This window comes from Cupressus sempervirens, chromosome 3 (assembly GCF_028749045.1).
Source record: "Cupressus sempervirens isolate cs-2001-9-10 chromosome 3, ASM2874904v1, whole genome shotgun sequence".
Classification (NCBI taxonomy): domain Eukaryota; kingdom Viridiplantae; phylum Streptophyta; class Pinopsida; order Cupressales; family Cupressaceae; genus Cupressus; species Cupressus sempervirens.
This window is the reverse complement of record NC_143120.1, coordinates 1,091,974,822-1,092,000,737: the sequence shown is the minus strand read 5'-3', so window position 1 is coordinate 1,092,000,737 and position 25,916 is coordinate 1,091,974,822.

Below are 25,916 nucleotides of genomic sequence, written 5' to 3'. Positions count from 1 at the left end.
GCAAATACCAGTTTCTATCAAGCTTCATAAAGTTTATCGAGCTCATCAATGTAATCAATGAAGGTTTTAGTGTTAACCAAGCTCTGTACTATCTACTGAGTTTATCAATGTCTACCGAGCTACAATGTGTTAACCAAGCTAAAGGAAGATAATGTTGACCGAGATGTAGTGTCAACCAAGCTCTTCAATGTCAATGCTAACCAAGTTCCTGCTACTCCAAAGTGGTCAATGGGGATCGAGCACTAGTGCGAAACAAATGCCGGAGTTTTTTGAGTTGATAGTGTTGTCAAGTGTCAAAATATCACCCAAGTGGTCTTCAAAACCTGAGTTATAGCAATAAGTTGAAATAGTTAAGATTTTTTGAATTAGGTATTGTAGCCAACTCCATAAATTAATTTATTGGATTGGTATATATGTAATACATCTTTTCATATCTAATGCATCAAAGTGAATCAAGAAAGAAGCACTATGAGTACAAATTAAGAAGGCTACAAGAAATATAAGGAAAAGCATAGTCTTATCTCTCACAACAAGGTGATAATTGTATTTCAAAGGAATCTCATTCAAAAAACTAAGTTGCAGATTAGAGATCAACCATTGATTCATCCTAATAGGTGCATCAGCCAAATCCTCTAACAAGATGGACTTAACAGTTTTTTTAAAATCTCCTAACTAAGTGCATACTTCATTGTATGTTGTAAATCCTTTCACAAGGTGTATCTAATAGTCCTTATTGCTCCTAACATGACATATCACTAGAGGTGATCAATTGTAAGTTTCAACAGGCTAACTTTATACTATATGTTACCCATGAATAGTCCACATATATTTTTGGTTCATGGTCATAGTTCATAAATGTTAAACAAGAGTCATGCCTCATAGAGATTTCATTGTCAATATTAACCCTCTTGGTTTTCTTGTCTCAAAGGTCCTTTAGTTGAATAGACCCATGAACTTGAACATTGAATACCTTGTTCAATGTTCAAGGTTCAATGTTCACCGAGTGCCTTACTCATTTAGAGAAGTCAATCATGTTTGGACACTAATACTCATCGTCAAAATGAACGTGAACCTTGAACACTTTGTTCATTTGTTCAAGTTCAAATTCACAAGTGTGTCTTCGATACAAGTTAAATCATAATATTAGTTTCCAATATTTCGTGACCTTTGAACTTGAATATTGAATTACCTCATAGTTCAAGCATTCGTGTTCACCTGGCCATAAAGACATATGCTTTTGATGCCAGGTGTCTTTCAGACAACTCAACAGTAGCGCAAGTTGCTAAATCTACAGAAAAGATCTATATTAATGAAGAGTTAAGGACAATAATGAAAAGGTATGTGGTGGTGCATGTGAAGCTTGGGTGAACTAGTAATGATCGTAACTCCTGTCTCATCACCAATTGTGTCATTTGTATATATCATTTAAGTCTAGGCTTCACATTTTAAAAGAAACTTGCCTTATTTTCATTCCCTACAATTTCGACATCTAGGTAAATGGTTTGACTTGTCTGAGTGTATGCAGAGATATTTTGAAATTTATCTTACTACAAATCTATGTGTGCTAAGCTGGGTGAGTCCCTAGTCTTTCACTTTCAAGGTGCTTTTTCCTTCTGCATTTCTTTAAGTTTGTACTTCATTCTGTATCTTTCTTTTCCATTCACTTCTTGTCATGGCTACCCATTTTCATCCAAAACTCCCTGACAAGATTGGAGTGTTGGTAATAAGTAGTGTCCTCCCTGACATAGAAGACACCTTCCTCGCCAATGAAGATATGAATAGACTGTTGGCTAGGTTCACAAATTTTCCACCCAACTCCATATCCCAAAAAGTTGCAGATAGTGGTCTATTGCAAGTGTTTGCATTCCTAAAGGCTTTCCCTTGCTCTGAATCAGTCCTAGCCTGTAGGGATAGATATGATGCTACTAAGAAATGTATTCGTGCTTTGAATGGTGAAATCCTAGTATATGTGAGCAGAATTGTAGTTATGGGTGCCCTGAGAATTCCTTCGTAGGAAGTGTACGAAGACTGGACTATCAATTCCTCCTATGCTCAATTTTTCGTGAATATCACGGAGTTGAGGAACAATATTGCTAAGAGTTGGTTCTTTAAGTCTGAAAGAGGGGGTTCTCGCCTTGCAAAATCTTTGACTAGAGAGCATGTGATTTTGGAGATTAAGGACGTCATTACATTGCTAAACAGGGTAAAAGGAAATGTAAATGCCTTCTATTGAGAAAGTTGGATGTATTTCTTTGTCCAAACTATTCTAGGGGAAGATAAATACATTTGTTGGGAAAATATAATAGCAACTAGGTTGCAGGAAGAACTTTCCCAATCCTCTGGAATGGCCTTCCACACTTAGATTGGAACCCAAGTATGCCCATTTATAAATATTACCCATTCTTGGAGAAAAATAGAAGCATGATGGATTCAAGATAGTCTAGGATGCATTTTTGGCCAAATTGGTGTTTGAGTTACAAGGGAGAAAAAATGAGATTAACGAAAGAGACCACTCAGATTGATGGAAGAGGCCACTCAATTGATCACATATCTCAGAATTGGAGGTTATGAAGGTAAACCAATAAGGCTTCCCCGATATTGCCTTGATCATATGGTGCTAATTGAGGTGTGTAGACAGTTGGTGGAAGTCAAAAAATGTTGTAAAGCAAGGAAAGGTTTAGGATATAACTTCCCCATTGAACTGGGACATTACAAATGCAAAACCATCCAAGATGCTCTTAAACTCAAAACAGAGCTCAAACCCCTGAACTTACTCACCTACACTCCTAGACCTAATTTTGACAGCTAGGAATTTGCCATGAAGTATTGTAAAATTGCTTCTTCTAACGCACATGTACCCCAGTTAGAGGATTTTTGGGCCAACTACCAAACTGACTTTGAAGTTAGGAAAAATCTCTGGTCCAAGTTAACTATGTCCCAAATTAAGGATTTCAATCTTCCATTTGATATCTCAGGGGTAATCGAGGAGGAAGAAGAGGTTGTAGACCCTGTCTATATTGAGAAGGTTGAGGCTTATCCCTTACCAGAAATTGAGTGGTTAGTGCCAAAGGAAAATGATTTATACATGAGAACTGCACCTCTTTTAGCTCAAACAAAGCAATAGCCCACAAGCAAAGGGCATGTGAAAATAGGAGCTCATAATGTTCAAAAGATTCAAGCTTGTTCAGGTTCACCTTTGGTTGTTTCTAGTTCTAATAAAATTGTTACTTCACCCACTGTAGGTAAGTCAAAGATTAGTGTTAAACTTGAACATCCTATTCAAAGTTTAGTTCACCTCTCAATATTCATCAAGTGGATGCATTCTCATAGCCAAAGGAAGCAAGAACAATCGAAGAAATTGAGCATGTCTTGTGACAAACCTATAGCTATAGAGCTAGACATGTGGAAGAGAAAGAGGAAAAATGAGAATCTCTCATTAGTAGAATGGAACAAGGCTATCAACAAATCATAGAAGGTGCTAACACATTAGGTGCAATATCTCTCAGTCTTACACCCGCACAATAGACCCCCCCTCTAAGGATAATCATGCAGTGCCTAATTGGTTCTAGCTATCTATGAGAAAGAAGAGAAGTTTAGTACCAACAACCCTCCTAGTTGAAGACTCGATCAATAAATTCCTCAGAAAGACCCTTAAAGCCAAAAAGCCCAAGATAGAAACTATACTAAACATGATGATGAATCAAGGCAGTGGGTAGCAGAGGTCATGAAGCCCACATCTGGGAAAAGCATATAGGAAATCCAACTCAATGACAATGCAGTAGAAAATACCATCCCCAGTCCTTCTTCAAGGGCTACTTACATGAAAATCTAGAGTGTAGAGAATGCTTAAATCTCTCATCAAATATGAAAAGACTAGAAGGACAAGCGAGAATTAAAGAAATCCTAATGGAAGATGGTCAAGTACATACACAAGCTATAGCACCCTCATGCGGAAGCATTACCTAATGTTATTACAATTATTGATATGGAGTCTCCTCTGAATAAAAGTTTCCTTGAATAGGTCAAGAGGGATCTTTCAATTTCCCAAGCATATAGCAAATGGTTTAGCACTATGCATAATCAAGAAATCTATTACTTCTCTCATTTCATTGACACTAGTGAGAGGGAAGATAAGTTAACCATAGCGTTGGATTTAGAAATGAATGCTTGGGAGTCTAAGAAGATCCGATGGGATGAGCACATTATTAATATCACTGAAGTCTAGGAGTATGACATTGATAAGTTCATGATGGAGAATCCAGAGGCTAAGGTTGATGTTGACTTCTTGTTCATTGTTTGCACCAACTTGGAATGGAGAAATATAGTAATGGAGAAAGCATTGGATGAATGTTCTGAGCTACTAAAGGAAGTGGGTTTTTTGAAAGAAATCTTAATGGCTAACATAAAATGCATCAATGTGAAAATCATGGGAGATGAATATCCTGTTGAAAAACTTTCTAAAGAAGTAGAGGCGACCTTCTTCACAAGAATCAAGTTTTTGAAAGAAATACGTGAGGTATCAGTTCATGATCTAACCATAGTTTTTGATAAGGTAAATAGGTTTTAAGGGGTCTTGAAACCCATAAGTTTAACAACAAGAAAGGCTGAGAATAAGCGAAAAAATGCCCAGCCAAAACATAAGCCTTACGGCTGAAAATAAGCCCAAAGGCCCAGCCCGAAACAACTGCCCACTAAAAAGGCCAGAGAACCAACCAGAAAAACAGAGACCAGACAAAAAGCCAAAGCCAAGAGAAACAAAAACCAAAGGACAGAGACCCAACCTAGCATACTACTTCTCCATCTCGATCATGGTCTGGGCAGCTTTGGCGCACTCTTGTTGCTCTTCTGCCTTATGATCCTGGGCGTTCGTCAAATCCTGCTCCATAGTGCTATCCTTGGCTTTATCCACATCCAGCCTATCTTTGTCTCTGTTCTGTTTATCATCTTCCTCCATCTGGTTCCTGTCTTTGAGATTTTCCAAGAGAGAGGATGTTGTCGTTGATCGAAGCGAGGAGGGAGATCATTTGACTTGCCAGGTTGTGATTGTAGTTCTCAATATTTTTTACTCTCCTCTCCATCAAAGTCTCCCAGCTGTTCCGGTCGCCTTGGCTTTCTGCACCTGTCTTGCTCTTGATTTTTTCCATTTGGGAAACCCTATCTCTGACATCCTCAAGCTCATGGAAAAGCCATTTAATTGATCTGAAGTTGTCGATCATGCTATTGCGGGCATTGTTCAACAGATTCATGCTCGTTTCTCTTGCATTATCAGAAATAGCCACCATAGCCGGGTCAATTAGCTCATTGAGTCTAGGCTTCTCGAGGTCATCCACCAGGAGTTGGGGGTTCATCGCCTCTCTGTAGATTCCCATAGTGGTCATTCTCACATTGAAGTTCTTCCAAGCCTTCCTTCTGTTATTAACTTGCACTTCCCCCTCAATCTGTCCAGAGTTGTCATTTTCCTCCAAAGGAGGCTGAGGATGTATAGGGGAGAGGGGAATGGGCAAAGAATCCTTTCCCTGACTACTGGAGTGCTCCATGCTCTCTCCCTCCCTCTTCTGTCTTTTTCTCAGTTTCTCCTCATCCAGCTCCTCCTTCGAAACCTTGTCAGAATCATCAGTATCCATTTCCTCCTCCACCTCAGCAGAGCCAGTTTTAGCTGGGGTATGACCTCTAGGGCTCTTTCTGCTGGGTAATTTGATAGAGGGGTAATCCTTCTTATGGGGTAATCCTTGATAGAGGGGTAATCTAACCATAGTTGCTAGGGCAGAGTCTATGATGATTATTTGCACTGACCATTGGAGGTTGAAGACAAGAAGTTGGATCACATTGGCCAAATCATGAAGATGTGGTAACTCAAGCTAGAACAATTAGGTGTTCCATAGAAGCAAGAACTTGTCAATTTCCTCATTTCTCATTAAGTGTGGAAAGAAAAAGATGGTAGTGGTTTTGAAAACCACAGGTCTGAAGCTATGAGTGGCATAGCTAGTGCATGAGAAAAGACAAAGAAACTTGTTGCTCTCTTTCTTTATTTTTAATTAATACGTTATACACTTTGTGGTGTTTGAAAGAAATGTTTCAACTCCCTAAGTGGAGTTAATTATGATTGGAATTTGGAAAGCCCAAAGTGGCTATATATGCAATATTTTAAACAATCTTAAGGGTAAGCTCTCTGGATTTTCTTAGATAGTTCTTTGGTTGAGTAAGATAGTTAGTTGCTTTTGTGTTTTGTGAACAACATGTTAATGATAATAGAGACTGATCATTTGGTTGTTTCTATGGTGTATATCTGATAACCATGTGGTTATCTTATTGGTTTATGGAGTTTGTGTGAGGTTCATGCCATATAGATGACATTTCATTGGTTATGTTGTTGTTGTTTTCTCTTTCGATTTGTCCTAGTGATCTTGATCAAATTTTGAAACTCTAAATAGCGTGTCATATGGCATATGTTTGATCATATTTATTCCTATCTGCAATGTTCTTTTATGGTTATAAAAGGATGTTTACATATTTCCTTAAGTTCTTTTTGGTTGAAAGAATGACAATATTATTCATTTATAGGAGTCATATTGCAAATCATTTTAGAAGGAAGTTATGCCTTTAAAACACAGAGAATCTTTGTAATTATAAAAGATCCATCTATTCTAAAAGTGTGTTTTTCTTGCAAATAAAGCATAAGTAATTGGAGGGGAAAAGACATTCACTAAAATTGTAGTAATAAAGCTTGTGGGTATGATCCCCACCCTAGTTTTACTTTATATTTGGAAGGTTTTTGGGTTACCAAATATTGTGTCAAGTGTTATGAATGTTTTAATGCTTTAATTCTTTCATGCATGCAATTAGATTAGATTATTTTGTGAAGGTTTAATTGGTGAATTAAAGTACAAGTTTTATTGGTTCTTGATTCACCCCCTCCCCCTCTCAATCACCTAGTCTATACTACATTTCCAACAGTTGGTATCAGAGAATTGGTTCTCACATTAGAGGTTTAGTAGCTTGAGAAAAGTTTAGAGGCGATGGAAATATATTGATTGGAGAAAGCTATCGAAAATGAAAAGTTGGATTTACAATTGGCCATGAAACAATACAAGAAAATGAAGGAGCAACTCTCTCAATCCCTGCAAAGAAGAAAAGATCTTGTAGCACATATAAATGGCAATCTCTACATTGAAGAAAGAATTAAAGACATTTTTCAAGACAAAAGTTCAGATGAAGCTTGTTGGTGTTTTAAAATGTCATGTTTCAAAAATCCCAATGAGAACAAAATACATCTAGGGAAGCTACTTCCCATCTACAACATACTCATTTTGGCACTAGGACCAACTATAAGGCTATACCCTTCTTCTACTTTAGGCTCTACAAAACCTAGGTGGATGTACCTCAGATTCATTCATATGGTACTAGTGTTAAGGCATACACTTGAATCTAACAAAGCAGACAATACCCTTAAACTTCTAACACTTATGAAAATAACATAGACATGAAATAGCTAGAATTATGACATATGAATCTGACAAGCTAAGTGAGGGAAACACTTTTCAGCTCTTCAACAAAAAGGGAAAAAGATTTTGATTATAATATTAATTTCAGTTGACCAAGACATGAACAACACAACACTTTGATCATGTAACTATTCAATGACTTATCTATTGGGTGATCCCACAAATCATTGACATACATCCTTGAATGTCATTGAGACATTTCATGTATAAGGACTTCCTGATCTATCCATTCACCTTGTGAATCAGACATCTGCATCTTTCTGAATATCATACTCAACTTATCCCTTCATGAAATTTGCAACCCTATGATGAAAAACCAAGCATTTACATGACTCCTTGAATCATAAGCAAAGCATATCAACACATACAATCTAAAACAAATTGCAACTAGACAATATGCACCTTGTACATATTTCATAGAAAATCACAAACAACATGAACATGAGACAAGATTTAGATTGGAGATTAACTTGGTGTTGTATTTTATTCATTTCCTTAAAAAAAATACATAAGGATGCATGAAATTGAATTGAAAAACTACTAAATAGACTAGAACTATCTATATTATCACTACTTGCTATTCATTACATGGGGAAAATGTTGGGCATGAATGGTGGGATCACAGCTAGAGCTCTGCTCAATAGTTTGGAAAACAACTAACCATCAACAACCCTAGAGGAAGAGAAGAGAAGAGATTAAGAAGACAAGAAGAATTTTCATATTAGATCAGATGTTTCCTTTTGTCCACTTGGAAAACCTCCATTTGTTGATGAAGAATATCTCTTTACCCTCTCTCTATAACTGAAAATCATATCCTTTTTGTTGAAGAATGCTTTGAAAATATCTTCAGACTACTGGAAAAATCTAACTAATTTGCAAGATCTAATTTTAGGACAAGGGGGAAAACACCCGCCACATGACCCTTAAAGGCAAAATAAAAGCTCTTAGAATCATTTTACTCCAAAACTGGAGTCAAAAAACTTTCATATTTGCCTTCAAACTGATTTTGATGCTTAATCATGAAAATTGATCCTTCAGCTGAGAACAATCCCCATTTTAAAAAATTTCATGTAGCCCATACCAGTGAATACCTATACATTTTTTGACTCCATATCTAGATAGCTCATCTTCTTCTAGTTCCAATGATATATTGCATTGCATATTTTCGATGAAAAATGCCACTCTGGCATGTGTTTGAAGTTTTACGTCCCAATTCATGCTTAGAACATTAAAATGAAAAATTTAAAATCTCATATAGCTGAAACTGCAGAAAAATTATAAATCATTTAATTTTTTCATTTTAAGGCTTTTCATGTTCACATTTTGATGAAAAATAATAAAATGTCAATTTTCCTCACTTCATATTTTTTTTCCTTTTTCTAAATTCAGGTCAACCTCCTATTGACTGCCAACTGAGCACCATGTGGCAGCCTTCTATTGGCTGGACTTGCCACATCATCATTGCGACCTCACTGTCTCACTAGGCACCTTGCCATGTGTCACCTCCACCCGAGTTCATGACCTTAACCATTGACTGCGGCTTAACCCCTATGACTAGGTGATTAACCTTGCATCGCACCATCGAAACTCTTCACTACTAATCGTGGTTAAATCCAGTGACCTTACAAAATAAGAATTTTTGCAAGGTTGCATCACTTTTTTGACTTAACATTTTATGCTGGCAAAATTGTGACTATAGTTAAGTCTAATTGTTTCGCACCATCACATGGTTAAGGCCTAACCTTGCAATTTTTTCCATGATGCTATTATTGAGCACTACCTATCTGTCATGATGTCATAATTTTCTCTAATTTGGGCATTTACTATTTTGTTCAAAATAAAAAATTTTTGCACCAGCTGTCAATCTAACCATGGGTCACACACAAGCACTTGCTTTGCCTTCAAAAGGCACTTGTCTTAAAGAAAAAATATTATTGTGCAGTATAGTTTTGATCTATCTTCCTCTTATTTCCAAGGCTAACATTAATGGGAAGTGAGCATACATAAGCCTTACCTGTATTTAAACTCGTCGATGACTTCGGTGAATAAAACTCTTACAATTTCATCTTTGAAATACTTGTAGATGTGAAATGGAAATAGCATCTTCCTTGCACATTTTTGACCTATTGTCTTCTCTGTAGTGATTGTAGGAGCAAGCAGTGACCTACATGAATTGCTTCCCACATACTCATCCCATATAGCAGATGGAAATGTCATCCCCCACATCCTCTACGCAATCCACAAACCCCATCCATTGTCATCTCATGTATGCATAATTTCCCATGACCTCACTAGATAATATGTTGAGATCAACTTGAAGTGACTAAAAATTTAGGATAATAGTTTGACACTCTTGGTCAATGGTAAATTGAAATTCCCTATCAAAACAAAACAGATCCTCTATGAAGCTTAGAGCTCTTCCATGGTCGAAATGCCTCATTTGCACACCAAACTACTTCAGCTGCCTCTTAACAAAGAGTCAACCATTGTAAAAGCTCTTGGAACCCTCAACATTTAACTCTGCATTTTCAAGGAAGTGTTGAATCAAAATGGAAGTGTTGACTTTGAATCAAGCTCTCCCTCTAGTTTCCATTTTGTCTCTAATCTCCCTTTCAATTCGCAAGTCTCCCATCCTTTTCAAAACACCTTCCTCTCTATCATGCCTTATTCTTTTCCATGCCACCTTCCTTTTGTTTCAATGGTGTAACTCAGGGTAGTGAAGGCTCATCATGGAGGTCAATTTGGAAGGAACCACACATCCCTTGCATCCAAGTCTGAATGAGGAACAATCTTGAAAAATTCTACAAGAACCATGATTGAACTATGGGTATTTCCTCATACTTTGTTATAACATTGGTGATCTCCCCTGCAACATGGACAATGATTGTTGATTTGAATGCAGAATAAGCCTCGCAAATGCTAATGGATGTAAAGTAGAATCCATTTGACCAATATTTGGAGCATTACACTTGATCTTAAAATGTAAGCAATGTCATTCAAAAATAGGTCTTACATAATTGCCAATGAGGGATGGAGTGATTATTGGAAACTCCTTAATTTAGGGATGCCCAAAACTTATTGAAGAGTTAGATATAAGAGGCTCGAGTTGCATCCAATGCTTATAGAATTGGAAATTTATGGTGGAGGGAAGTAAGAGCTTGATCACATATGTTTCAATGGTATGAACATAGGAGGTTTGTTATAGATTTGGTGACATATTCCACCATTTTTTGCATCGCACAAGGCAAGACATATAGGCTGCCCATTCTACTTTTCTGACGAGATTCATGTTGAGCCACATGAATCTATATACATCTCATATTAGTTCATTGATTCATTCATTTCCAATTTCAAATTGGAAAGATGATGGACACATCAAAATGAGAAATCAATATTAAACTTGGACCTAACAATACTTTCCACCTTTGAAGTTTTATCTACTTGATGGAACTAGCTGGCCCAGAAGTGGGTTCGGCTAAAAAAAATCAAATTGAAACACCTAAACTGTTGAATCTACTAATTTGACTCTCTAAAATTATTGGATTCAAACTAGATCAAAATCCACCATCAATTGATCATTTAAAACTCAATTTACCTCTTCTTCTCAAATTGTGATTTTCTACCAGGGAGGCCTGTGAGCTGGCTTTAAAAATTGACTAAAATACCTAATTGAGCTCTGAGATTAGACATACTAACTCTTTTTTCTAAATCCTTGCACCCTGTCAGATTTTGTCTCATGATAAGTTCAAGGTCAAAAGATATTGACCGTCAAATTTTCCTTCATAAAATTGCCTGCAAGCAAACATGTTAGAAAACCATAAAATGCATTTTGTTTAGGCTTCGAAAATAGGTCGAACTGACACTTGGAAGAATGCAAATCGGGGCATTGGTTTATTATCACAAGGAGAGTATAAATCTGTGATTAGGGCTCATGATGAATAACTAGACACATTTGGAAAATGTGCAAAGTGGGGTACTTGGATTTGTAGAACTAGGAACACTGGTAGGATATCAATTTTTGCAAATGGAAATTACTTGGGAAAATGTGCAAACAAATTGGTCAAGACCTACAAACTGGCACACTTAAAGAATTTTTAGTGTAGAATACAATAGTACAATTTTTTTGGTTTAGATAATTACAAATTCAAAGTTATGACATCCCGAACAAGGGTACTAATTAATTTTCATTTCTCGACACTAGTGAAACATCTCAAATTGCATTTGGAATCACATTTGAAAACTAGTCAAATAGATTCATCATAAGCTCAAATATGAAACATAACAAGTCTTTGACCCCTAGATTGCAATGCAAAATAATTTTCTCATTTTGGTCAACTGCGTCAAAGTTACAATTGGTCAAACAGGGCCTCCCAGAATTCTAAATAATTTACATCAGCATAACAACAGTAAACAACCAACTTTGAAGGATTCAAAACCTAGTCAAAACATATCAAAACAACTTGAAATCTAAAATATAGGTTCTCTAATATACATACTAAACACTCCCAAAGAAGAGAGTCATGAAACATAATCAAGTGCAAGATATTTAATTGCAAACAAGGGTATTGTCGTTGTTTGGCACTTAAGAAAAAATGTAGATCTAAACATTTCTCAAAATGAAACTTCATGGAATGACTCAAAATGATAATTTATCAATAGTGAACACATAGATATGTTGAATGCAAGGTGTTATAAACATTAAACACTTCATAGGCCTCAAGAGGACAGCCAGGTACATATGTATTTAATGCACTTATAGGAACTCAAAATGACTCAAAAGCTTAAAATAATACTCAAATCAGAAATGCAAATTTGAGTCCCAACAAAGCTGATACAAAAATAAAAGATCTTCTTGAAAATAATCTTACTCTTCATGAACAAGTTAGAAAGTTGAGAAAAGAACAAGAAATTCAATCAGTCAGAATGTGTGAAGACATAGAACCAAAGGACAAAGCCAAAGAAGATAAAAGATTGCTAACAAAAAAGATAGAAGAAAAGGACAATGAAATTCATCAACTATATCTTTAGCAAGAAGATTTGATTGATCAACTCAATAATACAAATCAAGAGCTTATAAACTTGAGGACAAAGAATGGAAGATTTTAGAATGACCTCAGCATAGAGAACAAAACAATGAGAGGATAATGAAATCTCAAGAAAGCCAACTAGATAAACAAAGTCAATTTAGACACAAAGGTAAAGAAGGATTAGGATACATAGAAGAAGGTGAATCATCTCAGCAAGGAGCACAAAAGAATAAAAGACCTACTTGAAGTCATTGTGGAAAGATAGGACATACATCAAACAAGTGTTGGAGCAATGGTAAACGAAAGTTCAATGGAAAGTGTTACAGTTGCAACAAACTAGAACATAGAGCAAGTGAATGAAAAGAAAAAACCAAGTTTGAATGAAAGTGTTTTAGTTACAAAAAACAAGGGCACATATCCTCATAATGCAAGACCAAGAAATGGAACCTAGCAAAACAAATTGTCAAAGCTCTATTTGGTTGGGATTACAACACATGGTGCAAATGTCACTATTGTGGTGAGTATGGGCACATTGGATAAAATTGCATAAAACATCACATGAGGAAGAAAGACCCTACAAAGAGATGTTTTGTATGTATAGAACTTGGACATCTTGCCAAAAACTATATGTACCGAGGAAGAGTTGAAGATGAAAAGAAAAAAAAGGTTGATAATATTAGAAATCAAATGAGGTAGCAATGGATAAGGAAATCTCCTAAGGATGCAAGTCAGAGTCTTGAAATTGTTGACACCCAAGTCAATGAGTTGGGTGACTCAACCATTTTAAACTAGTTAGCCATAGAGATTATTGGAACTATGATTCAAAAGGAATATCTCATATCAGTTCAGTCAGCAAGAAAAATGTCTAAATCAACATTTTAGATGCATTGGCATCATTGAGTTGGAATAGTGGTTCAAGTGATGTCTTAGACCTTACTGAGAAAGGTCGGGTTGCAAGACCTAACTGAGCCTAGATGCAAATGGTGAGATTGAAGTTCTTGTCAAGTTGAAGACCCTATCGAGTTGAAGACTTTGCCAAGTTGAAGGTATCTACCAAGTTGGACATCCTGTCAGTGAGCTAACTATTGTACAATGAATTAATGGAAATTTTAAGACTAAATTTTGTTAAAAGGAAGAAATTCAAGGTTATTGTTTCACCACAAATTTTTAGAGAAAATAGTGTAGAGTATCTTTGAGCCCCCGAGAGATTCAAAGTAGATTTGTTGAAGTTTATTCCTGCATTTGAAGCATCACTAAGCCTAATGGCATCTTCCAACAAAAAAGTGAATAAAGGTTTGAAAATGTTGGTCTGAGGTGTTGATTACAAATCCCTAGCATTCAAATTGAGTCGAGCAGTTGTTGAAGAGCTCGATCCAGTTGGAGGTCAATTACAAATTTCTCCTAAGGTACTTCTAATTCATGATATTTGGTTGTTCGATCACTGTTCTATCCAAGAATTAGGAACCCTAGAGTTGAACCAGGTGTAAAATGAGCTATGTGTGGATGGGAGTTTAAAACTTGAGCACAAGCATTTGGAAACGAAGGGTTTGACACATATCCTGCACATGCCGAGAGATTTTCAAGTGAAGTGGATTAGGTTCATTCTAAACCGAGTTCATGACATGCATTTATGGCTGGATTAACCCATTCAGATCACTAAGAAGATGATTCATATAATCATAGGGTTACTTATTCTAAATAAATGAAAAACTACCAAAACCCTAGGTCAGGTCAAACTTGCGAATACAACTCTTTCTGAATGGGATGGAAAATGCATGAAACTGAATGGAGTTACAAACATGGAGATCAAATTCAGAATACATGTGATTGCTCCCAAGATCTATAGCTTGAGCCATCTGAATAACATCCCTCATGAAATTGTTGACCTATCATACAAAATTGTGAAGAATAATTTATCTTTCAAACTTTCCAAGCTACAACTCAATTAACTTAGCTAAAATATGGAGAGCATCTGGTCATCAAAGAAAAATATTTATAAGTTTGAATCTCTTTTGACCTACTTATTCTTTTATGTTCAAATTTTTTTCCCTTCCAAAGGCAATGTAGCATGGAAGAAGGATACACCCATTTTATATTAGATCAATGAGTTCATAGAAAAAATGGGAGAGAATTTCAAAGGCATAATGAATGCATACTTTGAGACTTTTAAGGAGAAAATATAGAGTAGATAAAATTTTCCCAAGAAGCTAGTTAAAAACTATGAGCAAGATATATGTTTCCTTGTGGGTTGTGACAAAGTACATATACAACCAATAAGGCCAAGGATAGTATGGGTGAAACCTCTTGGATATGAGGTAAACATTGATTATGCAAAAGATATAATTGAATCTCTTATAAATGAGCCAGTGAAACCCAAGGCACCATATTTTGGTACCTATGAAGAAGCCAAGGCTAGGATTTCATTGGAAATCAAGCTCCCTCAAACTGTGAAAAGAGGAAGAAAGAAAGTGGAGAAAATTCTAAAGGACATAAAATCATCTAGCTCTCCTATTCTACTAATAGAGGGAAAAGGAGATGACATTGAGGAAGAGGAAGAAGCTGAGGAACATGAAGAGGAAGAAGAATCTAAAGTGGAGAAGCCTCACAAGAAGAAAGGGAAGGTTAAAATAACAAGGCCAACAAAGTCCTCCCCTATTGTATTCACCAAGTGATCTACAAAATCTAGGAAGAAGCTCAAATTAGGTGATGATGATGATGAAGAAGAAGATCAACAAGTGACATTCAAAAAATCAGCCCTCAACTTTGAACAAATATTGAAAAGAATACATGATAGTGGAGGTATGTATGCTTTCAATTTTTGAAGTATGAAACAAGAACTTAATAAGAGCAAAAACTAGTTGAAAAAGCCTTAGTGGCTAAAATGGCTAAGCGGAAGTACTCTCCAGAGGAACTAACAAAGAAAGTTCCTGATATCCTACTAAAGGTTGTTACACATCATTGGGATAATGCATTAAATTTTGTTAGGGACATCAAAGAACAAACCTTGAGACAACTTATGGAAAATATTTATAACAAGGAAGTGAAGCAATCATTGAAGAAGAATGAACAAAAGCTGACCCCTAGGTTCCATGCATTCTTGATTCTCTGAAAAGATATTGAATCAATTGTAAAATCAAACACAATTGCATGGATGAACATCTATGGATTACACAAGCCTACTCAAGAGGTTTTTCAAATAGATGATAAGGATGAGGAGGAGAAAGAGGATATTGAGATAGAAGATGAGGAGATAGAAAATGTAGAAGGAGAAGATGAAGAGGATCAAGAAGCAAGTGGAGATCTTCCTAAAATTCAGAGTATTCAAGACTTAGATCCTAAGAAAATAGTAGTAGAGGTAATGACCTCGCTCCCACTCTCTACAAGCAAAGCCTTACTGTAACCTAGCTCAGAGAAGGCTACTACCAAGTTAGTTGAGGTAAACATTGTTTTACCAAACATCCAATTGACTGTTGGAGCAACTCTACCAAGTAAAATGATTAGTATTGTTTCTATCACTTCATCTACCAAGCAGTTTGCTCCAATCATCTTAGCAATAGGACAAACTGAGTCTCAACAAGGTATTACAAGTATTCCTACTATTACTGTTGTTTCTCCTACAATTTATACGATTTCTACTATTGTTTCTATTGTGGCAAGTGTAATGACAGTTAAGCTTAAGCCTCAACTGAGCACTGAAGTCTTAAGCAAAGGAAAGGAAGTTATTCCTTCTACTGTACATAAAGAAAAGGGAAAAGAGGTAGAAGTCTCTAACAAGGAAATTGATCTAGAGGAAAAATCTTAGAGAAGAGAAGAAAAAGAAAATTCAAGTTCTTGAAGATATTAAGGGCGTATTTTTTGATGCACTGAATATTGAGGTTCATGAAAAGAAACCAGTTATGGATCATCTGTTTGAAGTAGTTCATAAGTACAATGAGGAATTGAGTGGACAAGAAAAACTTTTGTAGAGGGTAGAAAGGAAATTTAAAAATAAAGTTTTGGAGAAAGTGGCTCAAAAAATAGCCATTGATCAAGTGGAATTGTCCACCATTCTTGTTTCTTCTGAAAATTCTATAAATAATGTTGTTACTTTATTTGTGAAGTTGAGTGACACATCGAATTTTACTAAGGAAATAAAGGATAACTTATCTAAGATAGATGTTGACATGAAGGAAAGTGCACATCAGTTGTCACTTGATCCTAGCTATAGTTTTGCATATTTTATGAAAATCATATATCTAACAGATCTACAGGCAGAATTGTTGAGGGAAGAAGCTAGGATAAGGGAAACACTAGAAGAAATTGAGGGAATGATAATTCCCAACATGGATGCAATGCAAAAACATATTGCACATGCCAAAACATTGATCCATGACAACAATTTCTCAATTGTTGATCACATGATGGAACTATCAACAAAGGTGCATATAGCTTTGCATAGCTTAAAATTTTTGCAAGAAAATTGGGACAAGACAATGTCCATACTTTTGAAGGTACACAGTTATTTCCTTTCACATTTTGGTGTTACCTTGTAGTTATGCAATTTTGGCATTTGTGTCAAAATCAAGGGGAATGTATATCATATGTATATCATAAATAAAATCAAGGGGAATTTATATATACAAGAAGGAAATATATGTATAGTAAGAGAGATGTATATACGTAGCATAAAATGTGTTTACAAATTTTTTTTTGAAAAATTAAAAAAATAGAGTCACTATTTGCCAAAAAGAAAACAACAGTCAAAATTGAGATGCAGACCCAAGCATGTTGATAGGGGTGGTTTTGAATTGTATTTTGACTATTTATATTTTTGGTATGATAAGTGTTTTTGTCACTAATGCCAAAGGGGGAGATTGTTGACATTAAGGTCAAATCATTTTTCAATTAGTTACTTAACACTTAGTTGTTCATAGTTGCTACCGAGCATCACAGGTAGTATGTAGTGTAAATTGAGCTTAGCAAAGTCTATCGAGCTCTAGAAAAAAATATTAGTTGCTACCAAGCTTCATAGAGTCTACCAAGCTCATCAATGTAATCTATTAAGTTTTTAGTCTTAATCAAGATCTGTAGTGTCTACTGAGTTTATCAATGTCTACCAAGCTACAGTGTGTTAACCAAGCTAAAGGAAGATAGCATTGACCAAGCTATAGTGTCAACCAAGCTCTTCGGTATCTATTGAGTTCTTCAAGATTTGTCATGCCACCCAATGCTAACTGAGTTCTTGCTACTCCAGAGTGATCAATGTGGACTAAGCACTAGTGTTAAATGAATGCTAGAGTTTTCTGAGTTGACAGTGTTGCCAAGTGTTAGAATATTACCCAAGTGTTCTTAAGAACCCAGTTTATGGTAGTAAGCTGACTTAGTGAAGATTTTTTGAATTAGGTATTGTAGCCAACTCCAGAAGGTAATTGATTGGATTGGTATATATGTAATACATCTTTTCATATCCAATGCATCCAACTGAATGAAGAAAGTAGTATGAGTGTGAATTAAGAAAGCTACAATTAGTATAAGGAAAAAAGAATTCTTATTTATCACAACAAGGTGATCATTATATTTCAAAGGAATCTCATTCAATAAACCAAGTTGAAGATAATAGATCAACCATTGATTCATCCTAACAGGTGGACTTAACAGTCATTTTCAAGTCTCCTAACCAAGTGCATACTTCATTGTATGTTGTAAATCCTTTTACAAGATGGATCTAATAGTCCTTATTGCTCCTAATAGGGCATATCACCCGAAGTGATCAATTTTAAGCTTTAACAAGCCAACTTTATATTAAATGTAATAAAGCTTATGGGTATCATCCCCACCCAATTTTTACTTTCTATTTGGAAGGTTTCTAGGTTACCAAATATTGTGTCAAGTGTTATGAATTTTTTATTGCTTTCACTCTTTAATTCATGCAATTAGATTAGATTATATTGTGAAGGTTTAATTGGTGAATTAAAGTACAAGTTTTATTGGTTCTTGATTCACCCCCTCCCCCTCTTAGCCACCTAGTCTATACTACATTTCCAATAAATCATATCCATCATTTGTGTATTGATCATGAATGTTGATGGCCATTATGTATGTTGTACCAATGGCATTCATAGTGTCATTAACTCCCAACACTAAGTCCAAACCAAAGATGATATTTTGGAAATGTCTCTTGAACAATTCAAGAGGCATGAACTCACCCACTTTCTTCAGAATTCTCCAAATTTCTTCTTTTCGAAAGGAATGTGATACCTCATGACTCATCTATGATGAACTCTTTTGTTTCTAGTAGGTATTCTTGAGCTTTTCCAACTCAATTTCTAAACCCGTTGGTCCTTGTAGACCAAATTCTTCTATGAATGATTCTTTGTGTAATGAACAAAGCACATTGTTGTATTTTTTGTGAAATGAATAAGTGGTTGCATTGTAAGCTTTAATCAAGGCTTTCACCATATCTACATCAATAAAGATTTTAGGCACAATTAGCTTACCCAAGTTTTTGTACCATGAATTTTAAGTTGGAGGTTTCTTCAGACTATGTTCATAAAAGAACCAAAAAAATTCAGTTCCATTTGTGTCTGGTACAATTACATCTCTACAGAAACTTTATGGGTCCTTTAACTCATGCTAGTTAGCACCTTGTGTATTTGAGGAGCCAAGGAGAAAATACACCCATTCATCTACCTAAGGGCTCTGACTTTTAGGTTTGGTTTGTGCTAGACTTGATGGATCTTCTTTGATTTTTACTTAGTGAAATTAACACACCTTCTTATTCTGTTATTTCTGAATTGACAATCAGCCTTACAAATCCCTATTACTCTCCTTCTCTCTGCGAATTTGTAATTGAAAAATTGTGGCAGGAATTTTAGTCTCTACAAACTTAATAGCTCCTATAAGTTATAAATGGCATTAATTGTCTTAAAGCTTTGCATGCATGAAATATTTCAAATTCTTAGAAAACACTTAAACTTATACTTTACAACATTTGTATTGTTTTGGCATCAATTTTCCTTGATAGCAACTAGACTATTCTTCTTTTTTTGCCTTGAATCTATCTATCCTTATAACCACTACATGCCATTTAAACTACAAAGATGCGATGTTGCAATCAACTATTTCTTAACCCTAGTCACATCCTCACAACTATTAATCTCAACATCCCTCTAAACTTTATGAACTTGTGCCTTACTTTATTTTGTGTTTATCTCCACTTTGCAACTAGATCTTGATCATGACTACTAGTAGCTATGATGTCACACCAAACTGCTAGCCTTAATAGTCTTAACTATTTGGAACTTTACAATCCTAAATGTCAATGCTTCTTAGACATCCATGAAGTCACACCATCTATTTAATCTCTACTTCATCGTTGTTAGCTACAAACCACATGATGAAGATGAGATCGTGGGCTCAACCATTTATCCTTATTGTGTAACATCACAACCCTATACCTTAACTATACAAATCAACTTGTGAAGTCACACTCAACCTTCTAATTGCTAGATCATGACCATACCTCATTTCTTAAAACTTAAACCTTATTAATTGTGACATTACAATTGTCTACTTGAGCTATGACACATAACCAACAATGTTACACTCTAGTACTTTTGATAACCTCCTTGCCACTTCACAACCTAAAACCTTAATTTTGTATAAAATGTTGTGAACACACGTAGTTGCAGAATTTTTTTGACTCTTCATGTTTTAGCTAAAACCATTTTGACCATTGATCCTTAATTCTTTTTTCACTTGATTTATCCATGTGGAAACATACCTGTTCATCACTATCCAAGAAGAGTTGTGCATAACTATCTTGTTGGTACCTCGCAACTTAAAATCTTTAGCTCAAAGTAACTGTAGAGATGTAGCACTCAAATTATTTTATAACCATTGCATTATTATAACGTAATCATAAACCATGGAGAAATTAGTAGAGATGTTGCACTTGACATTTATTTATCCCAATTTCCACTTTTTAGCTATCTTACAACTATCAGGCTTGACTATAGAGAATTCACATTATTAGAATAACACAATGGATCATAACATTGAAACCTTGATCATAATCATCAAGAAAACTATCGAGATGTATTCCTTACTACACTTTATGAAGCCATCACAACATTGAAAATTAAAAATGCATTAGGGAACTATTAGATGAGATGTTGTGCTTAATTTTTTATAGACTGCATCATCACCTCACTTTTATTTTATGTCTTTCATGCCTAACTTCAGAGAAGTCATGGTGTCCTAAAAATTCTATACGTTGCAAATTTTCCATTTAGAAAATGATCATTATGAAGAATGTGTTGATGCATTGTGTACAGTTAAAACTCTATCAGTCACACCCTCATAACTTGAATAGCTAACTATCAATAGAGACTAGAGATGTTGTTCTTGACTATCAATCACCACTTCACAAATTAAGTTATTTAAACACCAAATTCTTATTGCAAAATCACACGATCCTTCACATCATTGGATTGCAACCATAATCTTAGGTTTTGAAAATTGACTAGAGATGTTATGACCCATAGCACATTGCCACTTCATGAATTTGAAAAAACAAAACCTTATGCCTTTTGCAAAATTGTGAATCATTTAAGAAAAGGAATAAAACATGGGTCATGATGTTGAAATTAAAAAGAGGATTAATAAAAGATACAAAAAGACCTAGGGTTTGAAAATTAGGGCAAAAGATGACAACATGGAACTCAAAATATACCTTTTATAAAAATAATAGATTATTATCCCTAGGATACAACAAAAGTTCTTATAGACTATTTAAAAAATAGGGCTAAGAGTAGCTCTGTCTGTGGATGATGAACAACTTATGTTTATACAAGAATTCAAAATTTTTGGCAGAATAGACCACACAATAAACTTGAAAAATTTGGAGAGCACTAAGGAAACCTATACAATATGCCAAGAAAATTGGGCTATATACAAGGTAAACACAATAGAAAAAGAGATACACTTATTTCAAAAAATTTACAAAGTATATACAACTTAACATACTATGCATGGAACAAAGAATACATCTTAGCAGAAGTATTTCTTCAAGAAGTGTCCATGAACTGGTGGTTCCAAAAGATCACCAGAAAGTTCTTTAACAATATATGAGTCTTCACCCCATTTGTCATGAACTAAGTATGGGCCAAACCATTTAGCAAATTTACCATGTTTTCCCTTATCTTCCAACCTTGCATTCATGATGAAGGGTGCTCCCCTTAATACGACAAACACATAACAAAAAAAGAAGAAGCAACAACAATTGGTGAGATCACAATATGGGCTTCTTATTATCACCACAAATACGAAATTACAAAATTTTGAAATATAACATGCAAACCCACATGGGTGCCTTCCTTACAATTATTTGCAACACAGAGCTACAAACTATCACCTAGAACTATCCTAGACAATGTATGAGCATTCGTTAAATATGTATTTTTATACTGCTCAGAAAGTTTCTAGATATCAAACCCTAAGTCTTGAGACCAACTAACTCTAAAATTACACATAGAGTTGGCCCAATACACCTTTGACACTTACTTTGGAAATTTTGGTTGACCCAACTTTGGAAGGCCATAACTTTTAAATTGTTGCTCTGATTATGTATTATAACCACTTTTTGGAATCCACAACTTCTAATCTGCAGAGCCTGACTAATGTCAACCGCATTTTGGAGCCCATCTAGGGCCTCTAATTTCTTCAATGATGAGCCTAAAGTTTTTATAGTAATATTGCAAACCAAAAATCTGCAATAAATCCATGAATACTCATGATATGGTACATTGATCATCAACTGGTAGACTAATATATCTAAAATGGACATGCACCTCTGAAATTAGGACATTTTGAGCTCGTATGCCTAACCTACAAAGTAGCAAGCCTAAAAAAACAACTCTATAGTAAGACAACCCTTATTCAAGAAACAAAAAGGAAATATTTTTGGGTGATGTAAGATTTCTCTTACACCCAAGATGCTCTTGTATCAATCCCATAGTATCAATAGGTCTTCTATTTCACACTTCCTGCTAATGGGCATTTTATCATACAAATGTTTCATCTGTAATTATAACTTTGCATTTCTAGTTGATGGTTCTCTCTTGCTTTCATCCAATCTAATAAGTTCATCCAATCTTTCTTGCATGTCATCAACTATATCATCATCATAAAATTGAACAAATTTTTAGATTTCAATCAACTTATTTTGTGCAATCTTGCTTGAATTCCATAGACTAGATCAAAAGGTGTTGATCAAATAGCCTTCTTTATTGTCACACTACTAGCCCATACTACCAATGGTAACTTAGAATCCCATGGCTTCTTATTCTCATCCAAGATTCTCTTGATATGCTTCAATATACTTTTGTTTGTGGACTCTTCCTATCCATTTCCCTAGGGGTGATATGGAGAAGAAGTTGACCTAGTTGTGTCATACTTATCACAGAATTGGACATACTTGTCAAACCTAAAGAACATAGCATTTTCTACCACAATTTTTTGAGGGCAACCAAATTTATTAATGATGTTATTCAATATGAAATTATTTACTACTATATTGGTTGATCTCCTTGTTGGAATAGCTTCCACCCATTTTGTAAAATAGTCAGTTGCTACCAAGGTCTAAGAATGTCCTCTACTAGATTTATTTGCTATTTCACTTATAAAATTAATACCCCATTGCTAGGAAGGAGCTTATACTTCTACTAGTTTCAAAGGTATGTTTCCAAAAAACTTCATCTTGCCTACAAACCTCTGAAAAGGATCACATTTCCTGACTAGCACATAAGCATCCCTCAACAGGGTAGGCCACCAAAACCTAGCCCTCATCACCTTGTGAAATGTAGTCTTGGCCATGCAGTCACCTCCACACACTTCATTATGAATTTTATCTAGGATCTCGATTCCTTCCTCTTTATCAGCACATTTCAATAATACTCCTTCAATATTTCTCCACCACAACTTTCCATCAACAATAATATACTTGATGACCTGAAGGTTTAATGTTCTCTTCTCATTATCATTCATTGGTGGTGGAGCACGCATGTGCTACAAATACTAGATAATATCCTTATAGCAATCACAATGGTCAATACATAGATATATGGCATGTAGTAATCATCAATTATAGTTATCTTATTTGCATCTAGATTTGGTTGTGTCATTAGTTTTACTAGACCTAGGCCTCTTACTAACTTAGTAATCTAGATGTCCACATTGAATTCCTGAATCTTATTTATCCTTCTATATCTTCTAGTAGACACTTCTTGTTGAGAGAAAATATCTTTGACTGCAGCACTTGGAATAAACATTATCATTATGGCTCCTACCAAGTAACACCTAAAATATTTAATTGCCTTCACCTTAACCATATGCTTTCTTCTCCTTTATATCATACTTGAGCTCTATTGCTTGGAGGGATTTACTAAAGAAAGCAATTGGCTATTTAAAACCCTCTTCATTTTTATGAAGTAGTACTACTACAATTGTATGAAATGAAGCAAAGGGAAAAATATGCATGGGTTTACTATAATCAAGGACCTATATAAAGGTCTTAGTTCTCATTTTTAAGGAGATAATTTCTAAGATTTTAACTATGAGATACTAAGGCAATAAAGTTTTCATTGAATTTTGATGAATACTTGATGTGATTTATTGTTTTCTTGTTATCTCAATTCCCTCAAGTAGATTAAGTTTATTAGATAAAGTGTTGTGATTTAAATAGAAAAGATGATGGTGTCTTGATGAATTCCTTTGGTTCATACTTTTGACATTTTAGTGATTCTAGATCATTGTGAAAAGCTAGTCTAAGACCCTTTCATGCATATGCCTAGCTTCTATCATTCATATGCATTGATCTTTACAATGGTGTCTATGGTATATGAAAATATTTTTCATAACCCTTGAAGATTGCACCAGTTCACATTTAGTTGTAGTATAACTTAGCAAAGTAGAGCTAGGTAATTAAGAAATTTGTCCACGAAAGTACCATCTATTGTTTCCACTTCCCTTATGATTAGAATATAATTCCTTAACCCTATCCCCTTTCATTTCCACATATGCTATGAAAATCCCCAAAAAGTACTTCATTGTAAAAACTTTTGATATCTTCCCACATCTAGTATCATTTGAAATGAATCTAATAAAATACATTTAAGGCCCATTGTGATCATCAAAAAATAACATCAACCATTGAGCTTATCCATAATCAATACCTAACATTGAAGGAACCTTGGAGTCATTGCATGATCTTCTTGAAATCTTAGCATAGATGAGACTTTGTTCAAGAGAGGATAAGATACCTTGGTATGTTGTTCTAATATTTTTTGGTTCATAAAACATGAATCACTAGTACCTAATAAAAATCATAAAAATTGATCCAACCCCTCATCAAATTCATCAAAATCACTCCTACTTCACATCAACACAATTGTTTTGGCCAATTAATTTATCCTTTGGGGATAGATAACCCATAGTTTATTCCAAAGTCCTTATTGAATAAATAAATAAAGTTTATTCATTTTTTAATCACCCAAAAATGGTCATCTAGACTATGAGCCCCATTTCTAACATTTTTACATAATTTATTTAGTGCTTATTCTTGATCAAATCATCACTTTACTATTTATTCAATTATAGCCTATGGTCTGACCATTTCATCCTAATTCTTTTATTTAATTAAGAGAAATTGTCCCTTTTAATTAAATGAAGTCCCCAAAATTCCCTTATCCTAAGTGTGCATACATAAACAATTATTCCTATTTTAAAAATAAGAAGAAAAGGCTTTTTGTCTCACATGAAGGGTACACTTTTCTATGTGAGAGGAATCTACATATTCAAAATAGCTTTTAATTCTCCAAACATTTTTTTCCTCTTAAATTCAAGCATTGATCCTAATTAGGTGGGATGCTTGTGCACATGGATCACTCAAGATACATTCTCCACCCTTGATTAAACCTCTTTTGCTTATTAATCTCAACCATCTGTTTATTTTTAAAAAGGAGAGATCTCTCCTCATTCTCCATCTCTTATTCTTTTTACTAACATTATGTTGTAGGATTTCTAGGTGACTTTGGAGCTTTCGAGAACTTGGAGCATTCTTGTATTTGCACTCTCATATTTTCTTTCTCATTGCTTGCATCATGGAATTTTAGCTTAGTCTTTATTTATGCTCATAGATTAGATTAGATAGTCTAAATAATAAATTTTCAACTCTTCATATTTATTAACTTAGCTTGCATCATGCACATCATCTTAGTTTAGCTTTCATTGCATTTCATTCTCATTGTGATTCTTGGATACTAGAATCCTTACTCTTATCTATGAATCTCTTGTTCTATGGTGCACCTTGCAAGGGTTGCATAGCTTGGTTCATTTGAGAGCCACCATA